Source organism: Halichoerus grypus, chromosome 10 (assembly GCF_964656455.1).
Source record: "Halichoerus grypus chromosome 10, mHalGry1.hap1.1, whole genome shotgun sequence".
Lineage (NCBI taxonomy): Eukaryota > Metazoa > Chordata > Mammalia > Carnivora > Phocidae > Halichoerus > Halichoerus grypus.
The window spans coordinates 101,544,775-101,572,082 of NC_135721.1; the positions used below are offsets into that span (position 1 = coordinate 101,544,775).

The following is a 27,308-nucleotide window of genomic DNA, read 5'->3' on the forward strand; positions in this document are numbered from 1 at the left end:
TGACTTCTAGTTGATTCCATATCAGCATAACCCTTTCCTCATCATCTTAGATTGTATACTTCCAGTCAAGAGGGGTGCAGGAGGATAAAGTAGTCCTTCTGGAATCCTTCCAGATTCAAGATTCCAGGAGGATCCAGGAGGGATCCTGATTGATTAGTAGTAATGACATTTTCTCACCCTTCCCACCAAAGTGGCTGTTCTTCTAGCTCTATAGCTCTAAGGAACAGAAGCAAAAGGAACACAAACAAGAAAAAAAAAAAAAAAAAAGATTCCAATCCACCATTCCATACCATATAACCAATGGACTTCAAACAACATATTTAATGGAGGGGGATGGGTATACAATGCACTACCATGACACAGGTTGGAAATAGTTAATGGTTGTCAACACAATAGGAAGAAATGATGACTTGGAACTTGCAGGAGTCAAAGACTATAAGAATTTAACACATATCAGGAGATTCCAGCAGGAGGCCACCATGAATGGTTTTCCAGCCGCCAGTCATGAGAAGTTGGCAAAGAAGTTTGCCTTCGCCTGATTGCCTTCAATAGTACAGCAAATTGTAAATAGAATTGGAAAGCAGGTAGATTTATTATTAAGTTTTTCTGCAATGCTATTTCATAGGGAGAACAACAGAATCAAATGTCCCCACAACATACACAGTTCTGCTCTCACAGCCAAAGCTTAGCAAAACTTTTTCTGCTTTTCTCAGATGCTGAGATTGATTTCTCTCCTCAGGGTGCAGTGAAGGAAAATTATTTTTAAACTGAAAAAACTTTCAATTCAAAAGCAAGTTCTGAATAAATAAATACTTAGATTGAGCCTCTTTGATATTCAGTTTGATAATGAGAAGGAATGGAACAGTTTGGGAAGACATCGCTCTGATACAAGGCAAATGGCTGCAAAGAATGAATTTCTTTAGGGAAAAAAAAAATCCCAGTGAAAAATAGTCTCCTCTCCTGAAGATCAAATGTAAAGAGAATCACCATAGTTTAATATACTGCTTGGCTTAGCTTAGATTTTTCTTTTCTTGCTACATACAGATAGAGATGAAATATTTTGAAAGGGTAACATATGCCCTGGAGGTCTAGATCCCTAAATTTTAACAGAACTCCTAAACTCTACATCCTCTTTTCTCCACTTAGAAACAATACATTATTCTTGAAACCTGATGTGTTTTCCATTTTATGAAATATAATATGTAAAACCCACTTTATCAGCCAGGGTTTAATCAGAGAAGCAGAACCACTAGGATTATATATATCCATATACATACGGATTTGTTACAGGGATTTGACCTGTAACAACTCATGTGGCAGCTCATTAAACAGTCTCTGTAAGACTATTGTTTTTACATCTGATGCTGAAACTTGAAGTCTCCAGGGCAGGCAGTTGGGAAAGGAAATTAGAATTAAAGTGGGAAAGATAATTGACAGGTGAGAGCCCACAAGGAAGAACTGGAACTATGACAGCCTTATTGCCTCCCATTTTTGTGATGTGAGTGTCCTGCTGAAGCTGGAGCTCGTTGTCATGAGCTAAACACACACCTGGCCCAAGAGTGAAAAAGCTGAAGGAAGATCCAGGGGAAGGTGGAGCAGTTGCAGGCACAGCTGCTGCCCTGCAGCAACAAGGTGAACTGGTAGATTAATGACAAGGTGTGTGAGTGAAAAAAGCATCTTCCCCGACCTTTCAGAAGCAAAAGCATATGGCTAATGTATCACCTCCAGCCTCTAAATCTAAGAAAATATCTCTGGTGGTCCATCTTAACCAGAAACATAGAGAAAAGGGATTCTGGGAAGTGTCATTCAACTTAGCCACATTGATATATTACAAAGCCATCACACCCACTTTTGTGAAAGCACACTGGCCCTTACTCCAAAGCATACTATCAAACTGGGGGCTGAGCCACAGAATGATAAGAGGGACTGATTCCAGAGATCCAAGGCAGGTGGCATGGCCAAATCCAATGGCAGACCTACAGTTTCACCAAGCCACCACCTCTACACAACTGTCATCAAACTCCACTGTGTCTCTCTTCCCGAGAATTTCTTCCTGAGTTTTCTCCCCCCAGATGAGGGGAAAACGCATACCTTTAGCCATTGCCAGACACACACAAAGTAGGTCAATATAAAGAATAGGGAGGGAGAGAAAACATATCCAAGTTCTCTGAGACATGACAGAAGTTCTTTTTTCTCTAGTGACATGATTAGACCAAATTCTGGTTTCCTCCTCTGGTAAAATGTTTATATCAGTTGATTTGGAGTGTTTGGTTTTTGTTTTGTTTTGTTTTGTTTTTGTTCTTTAATACTGCCCATTCATAACCCAAACACTGTCAAGCAACTAAATCCATTGGGCAGTACATGTATTTGATATATGCTATAGGATGTAACATGAGGTGTTTGTAACATGAAAATACCAACGTTGCATTAGAAATAAAGAATCCTATGGTTAGGTTTGACGGGATGAGTATATGTAGGTAATATTACCCCAATTATGGCACAACATTTCAATAATTTAAAGATATCTCATAAAATGATTTTGTAAGTACTAGATATGTGTGTCCGTATACTGTTAGTGTTGTTAGTGTCAGTGAATGTACAAATGAATGAAAGGATTTCCTCAGGAGGGTAAGAGCTTTGAATCTGGTTTGAAAGTGACAAAAAAACTTGAAAATGTAAAAGAGGTCACCAGGTGGGGCATCATTGTATTGTGAATAATGATAAGGGGAGTGATTGTAGAAAATCTTAATGGGGAAATAAGAATCTAGGCTGATGAGTAGCTGGGGCAAGTGAGTAAATGACCCTTCTTCCAAGGAGACTAAGAAATCTGAGTTGTATATGACATACAATAAGGAGCCATTTGTGGGGTTAGGAATGATTTGATGAAAATGTCAGAGGAATATACCAGATGGATGATAGAAGGGTAATTCCGGAAAATTAGAGGCTTAAAGAGCTGGTACTAAATTCCCATTAATGAAGAAAATAAGGACTCTAAGGATGTGACTATGAAACAGAAAAGTAAGCATCTGTGAGCCATTAGGCAGAAAAAAGCTTGCCATCAAACAACCAGCAAGTAACATTGAGCTCCACCACTGTTCTTAACTCAGGACCAAGCTCTGTGGGACACACTCCAGAAAATGCAGGCTCTCCTGTCTTTGAGGAAGGAACAGGCTAAGAGACCAAAAATTAAAGGAGAGATGCTCCATTCCCTAAAATAATGTACTATGTAAGAGAAACAGGATCTTCCTGGGAGGTAAGAATGGTTGTTTTTCGTTGAAGATTGGGTTTGACTGGGTATGGCAGATTTTAGCTTCCAAGAGGTCTACACCTATGCCCACACTTAGGTCACATGCTCTCCTTACAATGAGACATTGGCCCTGCTCCTTGAAGAGGTGGGATCAATGCTTTTCTCCTGAAAACTAATAGGCATGCAACTCTGACAGAATTGATGTTATATGACTTCTAAAGCAAGGTAATAGAAAGCAGTATAGTTTCTGTCTTGCTTTCTCTCTCCAGACACAAACTTTGGAATTCTGAAGTTGTCAGGTGAAAAGCCCGCCTACCTGAAGCTGCCATACTGGAGAGACGTGTAGGGAGACTATAACATTGGAAATAGATGCCCAGAGAGCTCCAGCTGTTCCAGCCCTCAACTGTTTGTCTTCTCAGTCCTTGTGCCAGACATGTAAGTGAGGAAGTCTGGATGATTCTAGCCCTAGCCTTGGGCACTGCAGCTGATGCCCCATGGAGCCAAGCTTCCCGTTTTTTTAGCTTAGGACTCCCACCATGTTGGGCAGAGATGAGCTATCCTCTCAGTACTCTGTCCAAATTCCTGACCCACAGAATCCATGAAAATGTTAAAAATCTTGTCTTACATCAGTGGGTGTTTGGATAATTTATTACACAGCCTTTAAGGACTTTGAGGTTATAGGGGGAATATAGGTTGATAGAAAAGATGGAAATGTATGTCCAATGAAAGTAGGAGTGATATAAAATATCATTAGTAGTAACAGTACTAGTAGTAACAGTACTAGTTACAGTAGCAGTAGCCTTGATGGTAGTGGTAGAAGTAGTAGAACTGGTAAGAAGCTAATGCATCGAATCTAAGTGTCTTAGATCTATTCTGTTACGTAATACTTAAAAAATGAAAATGAGGATAGTGTGTTTGTTATCTCCACTTCTCAGAGGGGAAAAATGAAGTGCAAAGAGATGAAAGACCTTGTCCAAGGTGCCTGGAAGTAGTGGAGACAGGATAAGGCTCCAAGAAGTCTGGCTTCAGAGTCTGCACACCGACTGCTAGAGCATCTGAGAAAAGGTTTAAAAGTAGTGGGGATCTTAACACTAAAACTAATAACGATTTTTTTTTTTTTTTTTTTTTTTTTTTAGCACTTAACCAGACTCTCGGCCAGGTGCCATACTAAGAGCTCGAAATGAACTGTGTTAACAGGCAATGCAGGTAGGAAAGCCGGTGAGGAGTATAAATGAACCCAGTGGTCTGAAATGGAATCTTTATTTGGGGCCAAAAAAGACAGGTTAGAAAAATTACTTGTCCTTAGTCATGAGTTTTGGAAACTACTTAAGATAATGCAGCACAGAAGTAACTAGGCAGGTCATCAAAAGCCCCACAACCAGGGAAGCAGTTGGGAATAGACCAGGAATAGAAGTGTAGGTTGTGAACTAAACTCAAGTGCTCCAAATCACAGAGAATCTATGTGGCGCATAAGCAATTACCCACATACGTCCTTTTATCTGAAGCCAACATTCTCAATAACTTTGAATAGCACTGGAAGAGAATCCAATAAAGATCCAGCCTGCAGGCCTACTTTTAAAACATTATTATTAATATCCAATGATGCAACATTCATTGTGAGTCACTCATAATAATTTTCAGGGCTAGAATACAATTCCTTCTTTCATTTAGTACAGCAACTCTCAAAAATTAAAACAGATGCAAATGTGTGGCTTGCCCACATTCTGATTCTGCTATCAGATATTCATCTGACAAATCAAAGCCTTCTCATGAATTAGCATTTACTGCAAGATGAAATCTGGGAAGATGGGATAAAGAATTTTCTCTCTACAACATATGCAGTTTTATTTTTTTAAAGAAAACTTTCCCTTGATTGTGATTTCTGGTCTCCTCCATCATCACCTGTGTTTGGTCTCTGCAGTGCCATTTGGATTTGGATTAAATTGTGAAATCCCAGAAGGCAAGTGCTGTCTTACTTAATATATTCTCTATAGCCCTCAACCAAGGACCATATGGAAAGGACTTGATATTAGGAAGAATAGTGATGGTGGTAAATATGATGGCGCATCTACCCATAGTCATACTCTCCTTCACCCTTCTAACATAAAGCAATTTTTTTTCCCCAAATCAACTATGCACCCAAAGCTAGGAAATAGATCTTGATTGATTAGGGCCAATCCTGGTTATCCTCTATCTCTTTCCTGTTCTCCACTGAAACTACCAATATAAGAGGATATCTAGGAAAGATTCTACCCCTGGATAAAAAGATGACCTGCACAGTTGTTGCTTCCTTTTTGGCATACTGTGGCAAGGAGGCTCTACAGCAGCCATCTTGCAACCATGTGGAGAGAGCCAAAGAAGTGATGGCAGTGGGCTGGAGGAGCATTAACGGAAAGAACCTGGGTCCTGGATGGCATCGCCGAGCTACTGATTTTTCCCTGAACCACCCACCTCCAAACATCTTATTTGCCACCTCTCGATTTTTCATTTGAAGCCACTTTGATCAGGTTCAATGTTACTTGTGGTCAAGCATATCCTAAGGGACACAATACTGCTCTAAATGTAGAAACAAGATTTTTAGTAAAAATTGATATTCAAGAAATATGAATAAGAGTTATATATTAAAGTTATGTAGCCCCTATAGATTTGCAGGAAATATTAGGCACCCGAAACCTGCATTTGCTGTTCTTATAGCACCATTTTCAGTCCTGGAGCAATTGCTTGGTCCTGGAAAATTTTAGCTAGTGCGTACATTTTCCCTAGGATACTGTTAATAGAGCACATCACTCTTAAGCCTATTTTTTGAGGATTGTTATGTCACTAGAAGATAGAAAATGAGGCAAGGGGAAGAGATGCTGCCAAGGAATCTCAAAATCACTGTGAGCATATGAGGGGAGAAAGGACTACAACCCAGTGGGTAAGTAGCTGAGATGGTAGGAAAGAGAATGATTTTAATTCCAGTTATGTCACATACTATGTTTTTTTATTTTAGGCAACTTTTTTTTTTACCTCTGTGAGCCTCAATTTTCTCCTCTGTAAAGTGGAAATAATAGTAATGCTTGCATTATTTGGTTATTGTTAGGGTTAAATGAAGTCATATTCTTAATACAATACCTGGTCCATAACACATATTTATATGGCAACTGAGGCTTTACAAAATCAAAATTATTTCCCGACAAAGAGGTGCTTCTGCTAGAATTAGCCTTTTATCCTCTTGTTTCCAGGCAAAGTGGACTCCTCCCTCCCCTTTTCCTTAAACCCCTGAGATGTACCTTTGGTAAAGTTTTGCTGCCCCCTCTTTGTGATGAATGGTTGGCTTGACTTGGGGTCATTTTTGTAAAAATACTGGGGAATGCAGATGGTTTCATAATACCCCTTGCCCTGGTCCTTGACTCTTTTGTGATGCAGGCCTGATAGCACCAACTCTTAAATCTCTCAATGGGTCTTCCCTGGGAACCAAAGTAATGGTCAAAGAAGGCAGTTTCAAAGTCACATTGATTGGTCCCAGGCTCACTGCAAGTTTCTTCATAAACCCCCTGCCTAATTTTGTTTGTATCAGTATTTATAAACAGGAATCTATGCGTCTAATCTTCTCTGCAGACACTGTGGGAAGGTGAGTTTCAGAACTGCGTTTTGTTTAAAACTTTCAGTTTTGTAAATCGGATGCTTTTGTAACCTGGGTACTCTCTAGTTCTACTTAAAGGGTCCAGTGACCAGTAGTATTAGAATCTCTTGAAACTTGTAGGCAGGCATTCCTGGCCCACTCCAGACCTAGGGAAGCAGAATCACTTGGGGGAGATAGGGGGGCTGCACTCTGTCTGAGGCTCCCCACGATTTGGATGTATACTTAAATTTGAGAACCACTGTTCCCTTTTGCTCTATTATTTCACCTTCTACTCTTTGACAGTCTGTTTCTTTTTTTTTATACACATTTTTTTTTTTAAAGATTTTATTTATTTGACAGAGAGAGACACAGCAAGAGAGAGAACACAAGCAGGGGGAGTGAGAGATGGAGAAGTAGGCTTCCCGCCAAGCAGGGAGCCCGATGTGGGGCTCGATCCCCCGACCCTGGGACCATGACCTGAGCCGAAGGCAGACGCTTAACGACTGAGCCACCCAGGCGCCCTGACAGTCTGTTTCTGTCCTTCATGTCATCCACAGGTAGTTGAATTTATGACACGCACCAACTATATACACATTCCTAGCACAGGGATGGGCACTAAAATAGACCCCAATCCAGCTAGGAGTCATAGTAGACCAAATCACTTAATTTCAGGTAGGCAGAAAGGCCAGTTGGAACTCTCTTGGGAAGAAAAAGTGCTGGAAAGTTAGAAGATAAAAACCCATTATGGGTACATTATGCTTTGAATTGTTAACACATATTTATTTCAAGAATTTGAGCCTTGCCTCCTCTTCCCCCTCACACAGATGGAAGACACATTATTCTCCCCACTCCCACTCTATTCTCTGAAACCCCATGTCACCCCTGGAAGCTTCCAATTTTCAAATAATCTCCCATGGGCCATAAAGGAGCTACCATTGTGCTTTAAATATATCTCTAATTAATAAATGGCTGTTTAAAAAAAAGTCTCAAATAGCTAAACACATACAGGGAAGATCAAGTGTTTGCCACACAAGCAATCAAACAAATTGATGAACAGGAAGAAAATGACTCTGGAACTAAAACTGTTCTATTATTAACCAGCAATCTGCATATTTTCCCCCAATTAATGCTTAGAATGGGATCTGAGTCAGTTGAAACCTAATTACTGGCATATCACTTTGTTGATGAGAAGCCTGCCACAGTCACTGCTCCTTGCTTCATTTGCATGAACCCCACAAAAACCTCCCAGTAGGATGTCAGTCACTGCTCTGCTACCAGAGTCTGTGCTGTAGCTAGAACTTTCTAGAGAAATGTGTATCACTTTCTTCGCTGAGTAAATATTCTGTCACTCACAGTCGTTCTTCAATTAAGGGGAAGATGTGTCTCTTGTAAAGATTTTTCCAGGAATTATTCCTATGCATGGTACAGTGAAGTACCGTGGGGGCAGTTTCTAGAATGTGACTAACAGTAGGTGTGGAGGATATAGTTTCTTTAGTTGGTGTTTATCATTGTATTAAAGAAACATATAAATAAACCAACCAAAATACTTCTCCTTGAACGATGGCACTCCTCATTTCCCCACCAGCCTGTGAATAGATAGTGCAGGTACTATTACCTTCATCGTCTAGGACAGGGGTTGGCTAATTCCTGGTGTAGAGGCATGAACTAGCTCCCATTCTAATGGGAACATTAGGAGTTGGCTAATTCCTGGTGTAGAGGCATGAACTAGCTCCCATTCTAATGGGAACATAGCTCCCATTCTAATAAGGTTATTCAGTATTTTTATTTCTCTACTCAGCTCTCCCTAGCATGACCCAAATTAGCTACTTTAGCCTTCTCCATTCTCGTCCAGCACCCAAGCTAATCCACAGGGGAGTTCCCACTTCCGTGAGAAAATTTAAGTCAGTGAAGCAAAGATATCTTACCTTTCTGTGTCTGCTCAGATGATTTCCTTAATTACACCCTCCTCTTCCTTATTTCTTTCATCTCATCATTCATCCAGGCTTGGAAAACCTGTCCTTAACATCTCTGGAATTTACTGGCTGCCGCCCACCCTCTTGAGGCCACGGATACGAATAGAGAGATAGCAGGTGTGGGCAGAGGTGAAGGCTGTTTCCAGGGGATGAGAAGTCCTTCAGTACATCTGCAAGCAGGGCAACTCGTGGTCTGAGCTGTGTGTACCCCTCCAACTGTGTCGTTTGCCAGCCCCTTCATCCTGTGCACAGTGGCCCACTTATGGCCACCTGCTGTCATTGCTCTTCTGTGCTGGGCTTGCCACAGCCTCAGGTTCGCTTAGGATTGTGTGTTCTCTGCCCGAATCCTTGTCTTCAGCTCTTTAAATCCGATTCTTCCTTCAGGACTCAGCTTAGATATTACCCTCTTTGAGAAATCTTCCTGGACCCTACAGGCAATCCCTAATGTACCACACTGCACCTTGGGGTAACCTATTCCAGTACACCTGTAAGATACACTCTATGACAATTGCCCCTTATGTTGTTATTATTGTAAGTCTCTTGACCTGTATATACCATGATTCTGAGCAGGATCTGGTCTACATTCTTAAGATTCCTGCCACCATGCACAGTGCCTACATGAGATAGGGATTCACTAAGAAGGAGGTAAAAGGAGGTAGATGTGTAGTCAAAAGCCCCAACTCTTCCGTTCCCTATCTGTGTGAACTTGAGAAATTCACTTAATCTTTCTGCATTTTAGTGTTTTCATTTCCAATAGAAATTTCTAAAGAGTATCATTTGTTTTCTATCTCCCTCTCTCATGAACTAACAAAAGGCATTTAGCCTAAAACCAGGCATAGAGAACCTCAGTTCAAAAAAGGGGCTGTAGGGGCTAAGGACTGGCTACCCCAAAATGCACCACTTTGGTATACTGATTACTTAAAGTTACTTAAGAGACAGCCTGTGTAAGAAGACCACTCAGAGTCTCCTCTGTCCCCCTGGAAACAGGAAAGAAATCTCCCACATGCAAGGTACCCTCCCTGTACTAGGAGATAAGGAGCCATCCTCATCACCAGATGGGAAATTTAGAGCCAAGAATGACATAGAAACAAACCTTGGTCCTTTTTTCTAGCCTACTACCTCAGCCCAAATTCCGCTTAGAATTCTTTACTAATTAGAACTCCCACACATGTTTTCTCATGTCAATTCCTCACAAATTTATTGTCTCTTTGTCTAAACTGTATAAAAACTGCCTGCCTTGGTCATTTGTTCAGGTCTCAATTTCATTAGCGGGCCTCTGTGTGCACATAATAAAACTTTGGCTTTTTTTCTCCTGTTAATCTGTCTTATGTCAATTTAGTTTTTAGTCCATCTGGAAGGCCTTGATGAGTAGAGGAAGAATTTTTCCTTCCCTACAGGGCAATCTCCTTGATAACGTCATCAGGCAGGGTTTCTGAGTAAGGTTTTGGAACCAAATTCTTTCTTTCTTTCTTTTTTTCTTTTTTTTTTTTTCAGTCATTAAGGAACTAACTTTATTTCTGACTGGACAGTACCCACCTTAACCAAAATAAACCCACCCACTCTCTTCCTGTATCAGAATCCACCCTTATCCAATTCTACATAATTCCACCTCAGGTAGGTTGATTTCCCTCATCCTCTTAGTCTTTATTATTAGTCTCTTAGTACTTATTTAGAATAAAGCTGGCTTTATTCTTTTTTTTTTTATGCCCTCTTTAATACCCATCACGAGGCTAACCCATCCTCCCACCCCCCTCCCCTCTAGACCCTATTTACCCCAAAGATACAAATGTAGGGATCTGAAGGGGTACATGCACCCCAATGTTTATAGCAGCAATGTCCATAATAGCCAAACTATGGAAAGAGCCAAGATGTCCATCGACAGATGAATGGATAAAGAAGATGTGGTATATATATACAATGGAATACTATGCAGCCATCAAAAGGAATGAGATCTTGCCATTTGCAACGACATGGATGGAACTGGAGGGTGTTATGCTGAGTGAAATAAGTCAATCAGAGGGCGCCTGGGTGGCTCAGTTGGTTAAGCGACTGCCTTCGGCTCAGGTCATGATCCTGGAGTCCCTGGATCGAGTCCCGCATCGGGCTCCCTGCTCGGCAGGGAGTCTGCTTCTCCCTCTGACCCTCCCCCCTCTCATGTGTTCTCTCTCATTCTCTCTCTCTCAAATAAATAAATAAAATCTTTAAAAAAAAAAAAAAGAAAGAAATAAGTCAATCAGAGAAAGACATGTATCATATGACCTCACTGATACGAGGAATTCTTAATCTCAGGAAACAAACTGAGAGTTGCTGGAGTGGTGGGGGGTGGGAGGGATGGGGTGGCTGGGTGATAGACATTGGGGAGGGTATGTGCTATGGTGAGTGGTGTGAATTGTGCAAGACTGTTGAATCACAGATCTGTACCTCTGAAACAAATAATGCAATATATGTTAAAAAAAAGAAGAAGATAGCAGGAGGGGAAGAATGAAAGGGGGGAAATCAAAGAGGGAGACAAACCATGAGAGATGATGAACTCTGAAAAACAAACTGAGGGAACCAAATTCTTTCAAAGAATTCTTTATCTGCCTTACGTTACATTCCCAAGAAAATGCATGATGGATTGGAGGACAGAGGAGCTCTCTGTTTTCCCAAAGGTCATTTTTAAAGTATTAGATTTGGAAGTGATCTTAAAATTAATTCGACTTTAGCCCATCTTCATTTTATAGGTAGAGAAACAGAAGTCTCTGGATCTGTAACTTCTGTGGATATTTTTGTGAGCTGTCCTACAATCTCAGAGCGCCAGCTAAAAATGAAAAAGACACGCTCCTTAGCATCGGGGAAAAGGCTGCCCTTGTAGTTCGCAACTTTGGACATTTATTTTGAAGGGGTGACTAGAATAAAAGATCGAGGCAGTGAGAAAGGTTGCAGACTGTTTACTCACTTAAAAAAAATGACGGTGTCTATCTGGGAAACAACATAAGTATTTTATCAAAGAAAATGTATTCATTTAGTAAAACGTGGGCCTCAATAGAGAAGTATAGATTTTCCTACCAACAGACCTTACAAAAGAAGCAGCTCCTGGGAGCAGAGAGTAGAATGCAATAATGTCAAGTCATGGGGGCATGCATTCCTTTCATTTTCCGACAAGGGTTTTTTTAACGTAATCATAGTTATTAGTTGCAATCTTGCACAGGCGATCCAAGCAATAACACCTGCTCATTTCGAGCCCCTTTAGAGCCTGCGCATGCAGTAAAGTTCCTTCGCCTGGAGGTTAGTATTTACATTCCATATAACCTCAAATACTGCTTCTTTGCTTTAGGACATATTGATAGTAGACTTCATATGCCGGAGGAAATATTTAATGAACTTGATTCTTATTTTCTATAACTCTCTAATCCTGAAACACTGAGGCACCTCACCCAGAGATGTTTGAAGGTAATTTTTTATTTTTCCTGTCAGAACACAGAAAAGTGGGGAGTGGGCCTCACCTTAAATTGCTGGTAAGAAAGGGGGCAGTGGCCCACTCTTTGGTGAATTTTATACTTGTCAAGACTTGTGCATTCTGGTTAGTATGCAGGGAGGTGGAGCCTAATATAGCCAGTGTCCCTCTGTGTCATGTATCTATAACAAAATTCAGTTTTACCTGGCAGACTAGCATCTGACTTATGGACAGGTTTCTCTAGAAAGACAGTTTAATGAAGTTTTTCAAGCATATAAAATAAAATAAACTTAGGACACTGAAGTATTGATTTAAAGGTGATTTCTTAAGAAAAACAGATAAGAATGAATAACAATTAACATGCCACAATAAAGGCTTTTGAAGCACTTGAGCATAATTTATTCCTTTAACTAAGGCAAGTGTCAACCCTATGCTTTCCATTAGTATACTTAGCAAACAAAAAGAATTATCCCACCGGAAGAATTGCTTTCTTTTCTCTCTTTCTTTTTTTTTTTCTCCTGAGCTTTCACCAAACCTAACTCAAGTGTTCCAATGGGATGAAAGTTTGGGGCATCTACAAGGGGTTTTCTCTAATATAAACCATTAGTAAACCTGAGGCACTTTCAGAGAGTTTCCCATGGAGCTCCTTCTCACTGGTAGAATCTGTTTAAAACAGGAGTTTAGGCAGTTTCTTGACTGCCCTGATTCTGCTCTGGAATTTCCAGTTCCTCTAGGAACTGGACAGGGTTTATTCTTTAACAAAGGCCAGACAGAGAGGTAAGTGGAATACCACTAACAGCAGCATTCACCAAAATTGCTGAAGTAGTGGTTTACCAGCTGCCTTCTCTGTTGGGGGTCAACACAGGGGTCTATTTCTCTGGGCTTTATGGCTCTTTTGTTTCATGCTATTGGTCCACACTGCATTGCTCTCCACTCAGCTCTACTGTTTGATGACTGAAGTTATTTGCTGTAGGTGACGCATTCTTGGTAATGAGCCCACCACCTCCACCTAAGCAGCCCTATTAGAGTGTCCTCTGCTTCCAGTTTCCCCATCTCTCCATGCACAGCAGTGTTGTAAGACAGTGACCTGGGGCTTTGCTGTGCTTCTGGAGGGGTCATAGTCCAGCCCCTGAGGTGGCCTTCTCCAAGCTGAGGGGTACCATTAATGGTCCCAGGTGGGGTGTTCAAGTACAACCCAGGGCCAAGACAATAGTGGGTTGCCAAAACTCATAGGAAGGATTCGGTTTTCTTTCTGATATGATCCTAACTGGCCAATTTGTTTGGGTTGCTCAGAATAAGGAAATAGGTTTTTTTTGTTTTTTGTTTTTTTTTTCTGGGGGAAAAACAACCTCAAGGTCAGTGAAAACTAACTGTATTCCACTGTCACATCCTGGTATGTCCAGCCTAGAGCCATATATGTGCTCAAAGATACTGTTTGCCCAGGCTAGGTCTTGAGAAAGACACAGCCAGGATGACAATTTTAGAAACAGGGCTCCTCCTGCATGTTCTCTGAACCCTAATCTTTCCTACTTCAGGAGCTGCTGCCAGGAGGAAACCTGTGTGATCAACTTAGAGCAGGGAGACTGGACTTTGATGCTGATGGATCAACACTACCTGAACAACATGAAGTCTTTTGCAAAACATCTAGTAAACTTGTACCTCTTATTTTTTAATCGGGAACTTGAATTCTTTGAGGAGTAGAAACAAGATCCTGGTGCCAATGGCAGGGTAAACTATGACTATGGAAAGTCTTGATTGATGAGACCTTGAATGAGGAACTCTAGCTCTAATGTCACAAGTAGGCTGAAAGGTACAGATCATAGCCAGTGGGAGAATCTTTATGTCAGAACCACTATAAGAAAGACTGAGGAATAATATCCTATTTTCCTTTTCCCTACTGCTTCCCTAAATATTTTTCCCATCTGATTAATAATTGAGTCTGGGGTTTTTGTTTGCCTATGTGTCTATTTCCTCATCAAAACTTCAAGTTTCACTATTTCTGGGAACTGGAATCTATACTTTTGAAACCCTTGGGGTGGAAGATCTACAAGATATTTTCTTCTGACTCAAGCGTCTAGGATGTGAGATGTTTTGATCCTAGCTTGCTTCTATCTAGGCCAGAGAAAATGAGCCACTCAAAAACCAAAAGGAAATATAACTGCCACATCATCTAGTTGAAAGAGTTGCTCTCATCTCTCATTTTTCTATTTCCTTAGCAAAATCATGGTTGTTTTATTGCTTCCCTAGTCCCAAAGCAAAGTCATTTGCTATGAAGTAGATAAATATTGGAAATTTCCATTAGAAAAATTATTAAATATGAAATCCAATCAGTACAAGATGGCAGGATTGTGGGCTATGATTCTGAAAATAAGGATTTTGGCTAATGAGGCACTGCTCTGGTAATCTGCATTGTACCAGGGGCAGGTGAGATTCCTATGGATAATTCCCAGTGTCTGTGAGATTGGCTATAAAAATCACTATGAATATGAACAGCTTTGAGAGTCAGAAACTCTGATCATGTGCCAAGGCTGTCTCCACAGGCAGGAAAAAAGTAATCAATTTGTGAGAATGAAGCTGAAGATGCAGAATAAAGCAAGAATCCTTGATCTTGAGATGAGCAGATGCCCTCCATCTTGGGGCTTCTCCAATTAAATCAAGAGTGTTTTTGGCTTTGTCTTTTCAGGTGAAGGTAAAACTGGCACTGATACTTTTCTGAATTTCCTTTCAAGGTTGAGAATATGTGTAGGATACCAGTTCCCAGTCATCAATACAGCTCAGTCATTGCTATTGGTGTCCTGATGGGACAAAAGAGTACTGTAAATTAAGATCCTAGTATATGTCTGTTTCCTAATAAATTCCTTAAACTAAGTCTTTAAATTGGTGCCATGACTATCACTGATACATTAACTTATCTTATGAAGTCAAAGATTAAAATTGTATCCTACAGGAAAAGTTGAAGCACAGAGAACATTTGCCTAGTCATTCTTGGCATCAGAAATGCTTCAAAGACCATCTGCCCACTGGTCCATATGGTTGGTTTTCCTGAGTCACTAAAGCTGGAAGGGAGACATCTAGCTCCCTTTCCAACCCGGTTCTTCCATTCACTGAACTTTGGAGGAATGTTACAGAAAAGGGACACTACGATGTTCTGCTGAAGAAATTTCCATTGGAAAAGGCACTAAGCATGATGAAGTCCAAGTGCTATGTTACAGATGAGGACAGTATGATGCAGAAAAACTGCTGGAAAATATTTGTAAGACCCCTGAGATTGAAGAGCTATAAGATATTTTATTCTGACTTCAGTGTCCAGATATGTGCTAGATATTTGTATATTTACATAAGTATATAAATATAAATGTAAATGTGAATATAAATTAGCATTTTTAGTATTGAGTGGAGTTTTTCCTGATGAACCATAATTATAGATAATTCCCAAAGCTGAGAAGGACAAAGAAAATGTAGTACCCCCTGTTGGGTTTTTTGAGGAGGACTGGGTTCTTGATAGAAGTATTTTCCTGCTCATCTTGGTTTGGGTTCTCCCTGAAGCAGATTTTGAAAGTAAGGGATTTATTTGGGATGTGATTGCAGGAAATCCTAATAGGGGAGTGAGGGAGTGAGGTAGGGAAGGAAATACAATAAAGAGTATATAATGGAGCAGGTGGTTACCAAAAACAACTGAATCTCTGTCCTGCTGGGGAATACTAGGACAGTGTAGAACACATCTCAGAGTTTTCCCATCAGGAGGATGTGGAACCTAGGGAATTAGTATACCAACTCCAATCCCTCATTCCTCAGCAATGTCAACCCCTCAGCATTTCTGTTCCATTCTGCATGTGGCTGAAAACCCTCAACTGAGAGTCTTAGTTGCATGCAGTAGAATGCTATCTGTAGTGAGTGTGTGGGGATGAGACTGGGGCACTTGCAGCATTAGCTACAGTTCTTCTACCATGGCTAAGAGAAGAGGTGTTATATCCTGAAGGGCCAAGGCCAAATTCTGCAATTCTCCAAGAGGAGATGACTTGTGATATCTTGGGCTGCTATATGAAAAGGAGGCTGATATCATTTGAGGATGGATATTTGCCAAGGTTTAGAATCTGCAGAAACTTTCTGCATTAGAGTAGAGCATGTCATCATAGCTCTTGGAAGTTTTTGACACAGGTTCCCTGGAGTTGGGAGTTATGTCTGAATATCGGGTCTAGTGTCTTCATATGGTCTAGTAATTTCTGTCTTCATATAGTCCAGTAATTTCCATAGAGCAGGCCTGAAAGCATTATATAATTGTGTTGTTATCTGTAAACTTTGGAGAGTGAGGACAAAGGCTTTAACAGTTCCAGTGACTCCATGTGTAGGATAATGGAGGTTAAGAGAATCCAGGAGTTGCGGGGCTCCTAGTCAAGTACTGGGATCCCTAACATGAAAAAAGTTTTGGGAGCCTGGACCACTGACTGGGCCAAAAGAAGACTCAACTGCCTCTCTCCAAGAGCCTTCCATAGAAGGGCCAGGGAAAAGGTGAGCATCACTTGAGGAAAGCCACAGATACCTACAGGAAGACAATTTACCAGACCAAAACAGATCTACCGACAGCAATGATCATAATTATTGTATCCAGTCAATAAAGATACTTGCAATTTTCTTTTTCCCCTGGAAAAAATTAGAATCTAGAAGAGTTGGGGGAAGGAGAGAACTTTAGATAGGTTATGAATTTGAAGTATTAAACAGGATTATATTCAGTTGTAATAACTGAAACTTACTAGAAAAATTATGAAATTGAGCCAAAATTTCACTGGTATAGGAAAAGGTGATTTAAAGAATCCTGGTTAACAACAGGCACTTAAAATAAAAGGGGAAGATTTTTATATCTTCCTATGCTCTAGAATGTCAGCCTCATGAAAACAGTGATTCCACTTTGCTTGGTTCTCTTTTTGGTATTTCTAAAATAGTGCCTGTGCCTTGTAAATGTTTAGTAAATGTTTGTTGAATGAATGAATATATATTCCACAATGAGTCAATATTGTACTAACCGTGTATAGAAACATGCAAACCAACCAAAATGTAAATACAAATAATAAAGATAAAATTTTTGGTATGCATTGGTGCTTCTAGTGTTTCTGTGTCTAAGCTCACACGGTTTCTTTTTTGCTTTCTACTGTCCAGCCAAACTAACCTTTCTTCTGCTCCCTGGTTTGCTCCACCTCTTTCTGCCACAGGATTTTGCTCTTGCTAGGTCTTCTACCTGATCTGCTTTGCCAAGCTCACCCCTTCTCCATTTTCTAGTTTTGCTCAAGTATTTTTTTCCAACAGACTCTGCATAACCATGTTCTGTCTCATTATCCTGTTTTACATATTTATAAACTCCTGATATATCCTGTTTCTGACTTTTACTTGGTTCATCTCTGCTGCTTCCACTAGAAGGTAAGCTTCATGAGAGGAGACATTTTTTCTGCCTTGTTAACCACCAACTACCCAGCAGGTAGACCTCTGCCTCAGGCAGAGCAGGTATCTTGGTTTGAAGACACAGAAACAAGAACTTCAGTTCATGTGATTTCTTTGGCTGTTTCCCATGAAACACAGGTGAGGGGTTGGGAAAGAGAGAGCAAAAGGAAGGCAGCCAGTAAAGACAGAGTCATCGAGTGGGTTACCACTGGGTGCGACTGGAGCTTAAGCCCCTGAGAACCTTCCGAGAGACTGTGTGGGAACCTCCTCAGAATTATTTCACCAAGGGTGAAGGGAAGGTGGGGTATTTACTAGTTTCCAGCTCTCACTGATTCGCGTTTCTTACAGGGAACATTGATTCCTCAGCACTTCTGGTCTATCCCTCACCCTCTGCCAACAGCAAGAGAAAGCCTTTAGGCAGGGGGTCCCAGATGTTTGAGTGGGAACTGTTTAATGAATCTGTAGATAATCTCCAGGAAGGCTAAAGGGATATGGCCCTGATATATCTACTATAGTAGGTATTGAGTAAATATTGAATGAATAAATAAATCATCCATCTGAAAGAAAAACAAAATGAATGATACATAAAGGAAACATAGAACTTTTTTATGTTAATATATAATGCATCCCTAAAATTATAGGCCAAGTGCTATAAAAGAAAATGTTTATTTTCTGAAAGACCCTAAAGTAAATAGGGTTGAGAGCTAAAGAATTTTTCAGATTAGTTTCACAAAAAAAGTGAATTACTCACTAATAGATTTGCATGTGGCTTTTAGAGTCCTGTGTGATAGGAGGGCATTTGCATATATAAAAAATGAGAGCTAAACTTATTTGACATTTTATTGTTCATTTAGGAGCAATGTTTTGTTCTATTGATTTCATTTTATGAAATTGCTTCTGAGATGCTGACTCTATTTCAGACAGTCTCAGCTTGTTCCTTACTCTGAACATGATGCTGCACCTGCTCTTTGTTCTGGGCCTTGCAGCAATATCTGAGCAAAGGAAATAACATCCAGTCTGATGTATGAACCAGTGGCAGCACTAAGAAGTGGTCTTCAGGGGCTTTATCCTCTGTATTATCTCATTGCCTCCTAAGGTACTCCTAAATAGCCACTGTAAGTAAAAACAGTGCATGTGGTCACAGCTCAACATCAGCCCACTATTGCCTGCCCAGCCGGACTGTGGCCCCTAAGCACCCATCATACAGAAACTCTGGAACCACTGCTTTTCTGGATCTATTCTCTCTGGTTCCAGCATAAACTCTGTGATCCACAGCAACTCTCCTGCCATGCTTCCCCTTATTGAGAATAAACAACCTATCCCAGTAGTGGAGCAGGCATGTGATTGTTCAAGTTGTTCATGAGTCCCCTGGAATTTGGAGTTGTGTTAGAACATAGGGCTTAGTGCCCCCTTGTAGTCCAGAGATTTCTAAATTCAGGAGGCCCACTAGAAGGGGCCCTGTGAGACCTGTTAACAAATCCTATACTTTGATTATTTTTTAACTCTTTAAAAATTTTGTAATAATTTTAAATTTACAGAAAATTTACAAGAATAATACAAAGAACTTTTATGTACTCTCTACCCAAATTCATCAATATTTAATATTTTGTTACATTTATTGTATCATCCTATTTTTTTTCCTAAACTATGACACATGCTCCTTTATTCCCTAGTACTTGAATATGTATCTCCTCAAATCAAGGATGATTTCTAATATAATTGCTGAATGGTTATCAAAATCAAGATATTTAACTTTAGATGTAATACTTCATTATAATCTACAGTCCTTATCCAATTTCATTAATTCTCCTAGTAATACCCTTCATGAAACATTTTTATTTTTTTGTACAGGAGCTAGTTAGTCTTCATGCACAGTTTTTGTTTTATTTCTCTTCAGATCTTAATCTGGGACAGCTTTCAGTCTTTCTTTGTAACACCTCCAGTTTTGAAAAATATAGGCAATTTAAGGCTTTTGTTTTTTGGTTATTGGTTATACGGCATGTTTAATGGGTATGATCACAGCTCCAAAGGGACTTAAGAGAAAAAAATTCAACACAGAGAATTGGAGCAGAGAAAACATCCAGGATCTTTGATGTATCATGTAATCATATAACAATGCAAGTTCCGGTGAAAAGTTAACTTCCTAAAGAGAAGATTGTCTCAACCACATATGGAATATGGGATGTTTTAATCTATTGCTGTTTCTCGAAAGGTGTCACCATCTCTTTCCTAGGCATACTAGTATTCTCATCTTACCATCTTTTGACAGAAATTAAATGAACTCTTGTCTCCACGAAACTCATTGCTCAAAATGTACCTCTCACAGTCGTGATATGAACACCTCCAATGCAGCCAGCTTGCTATCTTATTTACAGTGTCACTGATAGCTCTCTTTTCCAGCCCATGTGAAAGTATAAGGCATACACTATGGAATTATTCAAGTGCATTACTTGTTTTTTGTTGTTGTTAGTTTGTTTTTGTTTTTAGTTCAAATAGCTCTGCTCTCTGTTAGCAGTTATCCACCTGGCTTTAACCTCAGGTAAGAGCAAAGGTATCATGAAATATGAATAAGCTCACACAGTGAAATGTTGATACCCTAAATGGAATTGTTTCAATGAAATATCATCAAGAGTTCCAAAATGTTCCAGCACTGTGCTAGATACTGGGCCTCCCAAACTAACCAAGCAGACATTCTTCCTGATCTCTGGGCGTTTAAAGTTAGGTGTGAGAGAAAGAAAATTAATTATGTGATTATAATTGATAAACAAAATTAGGCAAATGCACCATGACACTGAAATACATAAGAGGGTTTGCTATCCAAATCTGAGAGCCAGAAAATCTTTTCATGGAATAAGTTTCTTCTACACTGGGACCCTGAAGATAAGGAGAAGATAGCTAAAACAAGAGGGATGATGGGGAAGAAAGTGGCTCAGACCAAAATTACCATTTGAGCAAAAGTCACTGAATTTTGAGGTGGCTTGTTACACAGCATTTTTATAGAATTAGCAAATACGATACAAGCAGAATCTTGCCAAGTTCTTGAGCACTTGGACTGTCCTCTTGCAATGCTGTCCTGGGACTACCATGATGTGGAGAAGCCCACCAGGAAGAAGCCCAGGTGAGAGGCTATGTGGAGAGAGAGGCCCAGATATCCCAGGATATTCCAATCTTCCCAGCTGAGTGCCACCATTGGCCAACTTGCCAGCTGAATGCAGCAGCTCAAATGAACTCAGGTGAGCATAACAGAAAACCCAGTCAACTCACAGAATTATGGGAATAATGAATCCTTATTGTTGTTTTTCTGCTTTGTCTTGTTTATCCTCTCCTCTAGTAACAAATTCAGGAATATTTTCTATTGCTCACCTTTCACTTACAAGATTGCTTTTACTGAACAGCTATCAGATTCTAGATATAATACTTGATGTTAGAAATATCCACATTAAATAAAAAGATAAGATAAACCAAGATTTGAAAAACAGTGTCTCTAAGTTTAAGGCGTTTACATTTATATTCCAGTCAAAGAAACGTTCAAATAATCAGAAATCAAAGTTCAGTTTGAACAAACACCTAGGAGTAGAATAGCTAAATCATATGGTAGATGTATGTTTAACTTTTTAAAAAATTTTTCTAACAACTTTATAAAAGGTATGTTGTGATAATTCATTTTGATTTTAATTTTCCTAAGTGGCCAACGAGTCTCTTCTCATGTGCTTATTTGTTATCCCTTTATCTTGTGAAATGTCTGTTCAAATCTGTTCCCCTCTTTATTGGGTTTTCTTTTTCTTTTTCTCTATTAATGAATTTTGAAGGTCTTCTATGTATTCTGGATACAAGTGCTTCTTCAGATGCTCTGCGATTAATTTTTCTTTAACTATGGTTTGCTTTTTCATTCTTCTAACCTGTACATGAATGTTCACAGCAGCTTCATCCATAATAGCCAAAAACTAGAAACAATACAAATGTCTATTAACTGGTGAAGAGGCAAACAAACTGTAGCATGTTCATACAATGGAATGCTACCCAACAACAAAGAGGAATAAAGTATTTTTTTTATTATTGTAAGAGAACCCTTATTATTTTAACCACTAAGTGTTAGGTTGTTTTGTTATGTAGCAATGGATAACTGGAACTAACTCATTAGTTTTTACATACATTATCTCATTTCATCTTCATGATATTCTTATGAGATATGTACTTACAGGGAGAACTAAATAAATATTAGATATTATTTTTTAACTTCAAGGATTCAGTTTAAAAGAAAACAGAAGCATAATATATACATACTATATGCTATTCTACAATTTGCTTTTCCTTTCTCTTCTTTTTTAATTTGACAATATATCACTTGGGGATTTTTCCTTGTCAGCGCACAGAGTTCTACCTCATTCTTTGTAATTATCTACTGTTCTATTGAATGGATGTTTCATAATTTATGTAGCCATTCCCCTGTCTAGGTTGCTTCATATTTTTTAAACTATTACAGATCATTTCATAATGAATATATTTATACATATATTTCAGTGCACATTTGTGAGTATAATTGTGGCATAAATTCCTAGAAGTAAAAGTCACGGTTTAAGGGAATATGTACATTTTATTTTGTGGTAGATATTTATCTATCACACTGATATACAATGAGGTTGTGGTAATTTATACTTTCATCAGGAGGGTATGAGACTGCTTGGTTCCTTTAATTATTGTTAATAATATTATAAACTATTAAATCTTTTGGTAGCTTCCAATCTGATAAGTGAAAAATGATGTTTTAATGTACCTTTACTTAATAGGAATGATATTGCATAACTTTTTATGTCTATAAACTACTTAAAGTTCTGTTTTTTGGTCATATGTGTTGTACATTTTTGTATTATGACTCTGGTATTTTATAATTGATTTGAAAGAGTACTTTGTGGTACAGATGTAATGAAAAGAAGAGGCACACGGACTCCAATATTCATAGCAGCAATGTCCATAATAGCCAAACTGTGGAAGGAGCCAAGATGCCCTTCAACAGATGAATGGACAAAGAAGATGTGGTACATATTTACAATGGAATATTACTCAGCCATCAGAAAGGATGAATACCCACCATTTGCATCAACATGATGGAACTGGAGGGGATTATGCTAAGTGAAATAAGTCAAGCAGAGAAAGACAATTATCATATGGTTCCACTCATATGTGGAACATAAGGAATAGCATGGAAGACCATAGGGGAAGGGAGAGAAAACTGAAGGGGAAGAAATCAGAGAGGGAGACAAACCATGAGAGACCCTTGACTCCAGGAAACAAGCTGAGGGTTTCAGAAGGGAAAGGGGTGGGGGGAATGGGGTAGCCAGGTGATGGGTATTAAGGAGGGCATGTGTTGTGATGAGCACTGGATGTTATATGCAACTAATGAATCATTGAACAGTACATCAAAAACTAATGATGTACTATATGTTGGCTAACTGAACATAATTTAAAAAAGAGAAAGAAAGAGAGTTTAAGTTAAAAAAAAGAGTACTTTGTGAATTAAGGAAATTACACTTTTTTCTTATGTGCTAAGAATTTTTTTTTCAGGTTGATCATTTTTCTTATGACCTTTGCTGGCAATATGGTATTGCTGTCATACAGAAATTTTGCATTTTATATAGTCAAATTTATCAGTCTTCCATATTTCCTTTGGGTAATTTTATAGCTTTATTTAAATACTTAAATCTTTCTTCCATCTGGATTTTTTTTTTGATGCAATTTAGATAGAGATCTACTAAACTATGTTTTCAAATATCTAACTAATTTGTCTCAATTCCATGCATTAAAAAACCCATCAATTCACATCGACTTAAAATCTTGCTCTTAGGAAATACAGAATTCAAATACATTTTGGACTCTTTTCTATTATCAATTCTTCTATTCATGGCCCATTATAAAATCTGGTAAACTTGGGTCTCTTACTCATTTTCTCCTCAGAATTGTATTTATTATTCTCATATACTTATGTTTCCATAAGAAGTCCAGACTAGTCTGCAAAAAGTATATTTTTACAAGAATTATAGGTCATTTTAGGAAGAATCAAAGGATGTCACAAAATAACAAGCCTCCACCACCAGGACCCATAGTCTTCATGTCCCGCAGTAGTGGTCAATATTGATCCTTTAAAGATACATTTGTATTCTTTTTTTTTTTTTTTTTTTGAAAATGGGAAAAGTCTTTTAGAGTCAAGCAAGGTTAATAGTAAAGAATGATGTTGGGTATCTGTCCTCTTATCAAAACCAGACTGAGGCTGATAAAGATTGCTCCTCTTGAATCTCTTAGAGTTAGTTCAGAGAATTTTTCCAAAAGAGCATCCTAACACCCTTGCAGTGAAGTAGGCTTATAGCCTCTCAGGGTCACTGCATTGAAGGGATAACATTCAGTAGCACATGTACATTTTAGTATATTTAACCATCATTAAAATAATGAAAACAATGCACCTTAATGAAAAATACCCAATATGTTAAGTTAAAACTGAACACAAATTTTATATTCATCATGATTACAGCTATTTAAAAATTAGCATGTTCATAACAAAAACAAACAAAAAAACCCAAAACAAACAAACAAAAAAACCTCCAATAAAATGGAAGGATTAGAGGAGATTTATTTTTCTTCCTGAAAAGTTCGATTAATGCTGTTATAATAGTGTTTATATAATAAGACAAATTAAGAGCTCAATTACTTTGTAGCTGTATCTCCTGAAGAAGAACCCAATGAGGAATATGATGTGGAGGTGTGATAGGATGTTATTCTGGTCCACTAATGGGGTGGCATCCTGACATAATACAAACAGAAACTGAAGTCTAAAGATCTATCTTCAGGATCCTAGCTCTGTTGTGTTATCTGGGGTTGATGTGATTCTCAAGATTCCCTCCATGGAAAAGGAGATCCTGAGAATCACGTTACGGGGTTTTTAAAGACTTGTTCCTCAAAGTGTGGTCCATGGACCAGCAGTATCAGCATCATCCGGAGCTTATTAGAAATACAGAATTTCAGGCTCCAGGCCAGTCCTCTAAGAATCAGTGTTATCTGAGGGTTGAGCCTAGCAATCTCTGTTTTCACAAGCCCTCCAGGTGACTCTCATGCATGTTCAAGTTTGAGCAGCGCTGCTTTAGAAAACTCAATGAATCAAATATAATTATGAACACTAATTTCCACAAATCCATTATCATTAAGTCAATCATGCACAATGAAAGGTTAGACAGGCAGACTGGAGGCCTGGGAACAGTTAGTGTTGTCCAAATTGTGGAAAATTTCTCTCTCTCTCTTTTTATTTAGTTAGCATTATTTGGACTTGGACAAGAACATTAAACATTCAGTAGTCTTTTAATTTCATAAATATTTATTGAGTTCTACCTGTGTTCCAGACCTTGACTTATATGCTGGGGGTTCAGTGATGAAAATCTACGTGGCTCCTACCTTTGCTTCAGGCCACCAGGAAAGACAGACAACAAACCAATCATAACAGATGTAAAGGGCGTTACAAGAGAGGAGTCATTAAGTACGTGAAAGCATCTAAATTGAGGTTCTTACCTATGAGTCAGAGGATGGACATTAGGGAGTTTATGAACTCCCTAGATTTTGTTTACATTGGGAGACATATATGTCCATAGTTTCATTGTTCTGGGGAGAGAAAGTTTTCAAAGAATTCCTTGAAATCCAAATATTTTAGGACCCCTGCTGAGATCAACCTTGCAGGCCAGTTTATTATCCCAGAGTCTGAATCCATTATTTTCATTTATAAGATCCTCTTTTCCCTTCCTCCCTTAAGAATAATTACTTTGGCCTGAATTACCCGAGTATAGATTCAAAAACCTGTTTACTCTGCAGCATAGAGCTATCCTTTTATTCTTCTATGAAAAATTGAAGACAAATTCTCTCCAGATGTGAGCCGGTCAGGTGCACAGCTGCACTGCTTTATTACAAGATATGGATATAAAAGAAATGTCCTAAGATGAGCTCTCAAAAGGACCTTCACTGACATTTGCTCACCATTTAATTCACATTTCTTAGAGATGAATAAGCAGTTCTAGGAGTGTAAGCTTAAAACCCTGCAAGTTGATTAAAAGCTGTGCTCAAATCCAGACCAATTAATAACTGAGTCCCCACAGGGTTAATATTAAGGGTGGCTGTTATTATGTTTTTCATCTTCATTTCAGGGTTTCTGCAAGTGGATTAATCAGCCCTTGTGTATTCATTCTACCACCAGAGCAACAATTCATTTTGATTATTATGTTACAAATACCAGTGACATTCAATAGACCTTGCAGAGAAATTTTTATGAGTTTGAGCAAATATCCACCACCGCATGAGGCAGATCAGATAATAAAAACAGCTGCAGGTTTTGGAACCTCCCAGCGTCCCTCAACCACATGCACTGGATTGGAATGTCAATCTGGTGATTTAGTTCACCCTCATTGCCTAAATCATTCCAGAATAAAGACAAAGATATGTTTAAGATTCTGGCACTCGGGGTGGGGGGGTGCCTGGGTGGTTCAGTCGGTTAAGCGTTTGCATTCACCTCAGGTCATGATCCCAGCATTCCTGGGTTGAGCCCCACGTTGGGCTCCCTGCTCAGTGGAGAACCTGCTTCTCCTTTTCCCTCTCCCCCTGGATCACATTTGCTCTCTCTCTCTGTCAAATAAATAAATAAAATCTTTAAAAACAGATATTGGCACTCGGATCATTTTTTATTCAGTCTAAGTTGTTTAAACAGTGGGTTTCAAAGAGCCTTTAAATTAACTCCTAAATTGCAATAGCAAAGACAATAAATGGAACTTTGCTCTAACTCTCCACAAATGCCATGGGAGTTTTAATAATCCTGAGCAGGCAATAAACCTTTATTTTTCATTTTCTCAGAAAAATCATCCTCCAGTCTCAGTGGGCCTTAGTTTGCCACAATTGCTTGTGTGTTAGGCAAGTTTTAAGTAGAGTCTTAGTTGGTGGTTTGGTCAATGTCTTAGTTAACTCAAAGATCATCTCAATTTATATCCCATCCCCTCTGTGGTTCAAATGGAAGAATCAAATGTAGTAGCTTTCACAGGTTGTGTGGTCTGGACACACCTGGCTTCCCAGGTTGTGAGCCCAGAGTAACCACTGCCCATGGTTCTCCCCTACTCCACCTGCTATCCTCTCACTTTACTTCTGATGCTTTTGTGAGAGGATTGAGGAGAGGTACTATTCTCTCTTTTTAAATTTTTTTATTTAAATTCAAGTTAGTTAACAGATAGTGTTTTATTAGTTTCAGGGGTAGAATTTAGTTATTCATCAGTTGCCTATTACACCCAGTGCTCATTATGTCAAGTGCCCTCCTTAATGCCCATCACCTGGTTACTACATCCCCCCATTCACCTCACCTCCATCAACCCTCAGTTTGTTCCCTATAGTTGAGTCTCTTATGGTTTGCCTCTCTGCTTTCATCTTATTTTTTTTCCTTCCCTTCCCCTATGCTCATCTGTTTTGTTTCTTAAATTCTACATATCAGTGAAATCATATGGTATTTGTCTTTCTCTGACTGACTTATTTTGCTTAGCATAATATCCTCTAGTTCCATCCACGTCATTACAAATCAAAACCACAATGAGATATCACCTCACT

At 39.0% G+C, this 27,308-nt stretch overlaps 2 long non-coding RNA genes across 4 annotated transcripts in view; one reads left to right on the top strand and one right to left on the bottom strand.

Annotated features, from left to right (window-relative positions):
* Nucleotides 1-17,323, top strand: part of LOC118534579 (uncharacterized) — a 182,584-nt gene extending 165,261 nt beyond the window's left edge. For 2 of the 3 annotated variants that reach the window (XR_004916766.2, XR_004916768.2), the window contains 3 exons: nucleotides 3,517-3,682; nucleotides 4,384-4,453; nucleotides 7,212-7,380. This is a non-coding gene — a long non-coding RNA (uncharacterized LOC118534579). Of the gene's footprint in view, nucleotides 1-3,516; nucleotides 3,683-4,383; nucleotides 4,454-7,211; nucleotides 7,381-13,795 lie in introns of those variants that run through there. The other variant, XR_004916770.2, reaches the window with a different exon arrangement.
* LOC118534580 (uncharacterized) overlaps nucleotides 1-27,308 on the bottom strand; it is a 569,730-nt gene that overhangs the window by 28,583 nt on the left and 513,839 nt on the right. The window lies entirely within an intron of this gene.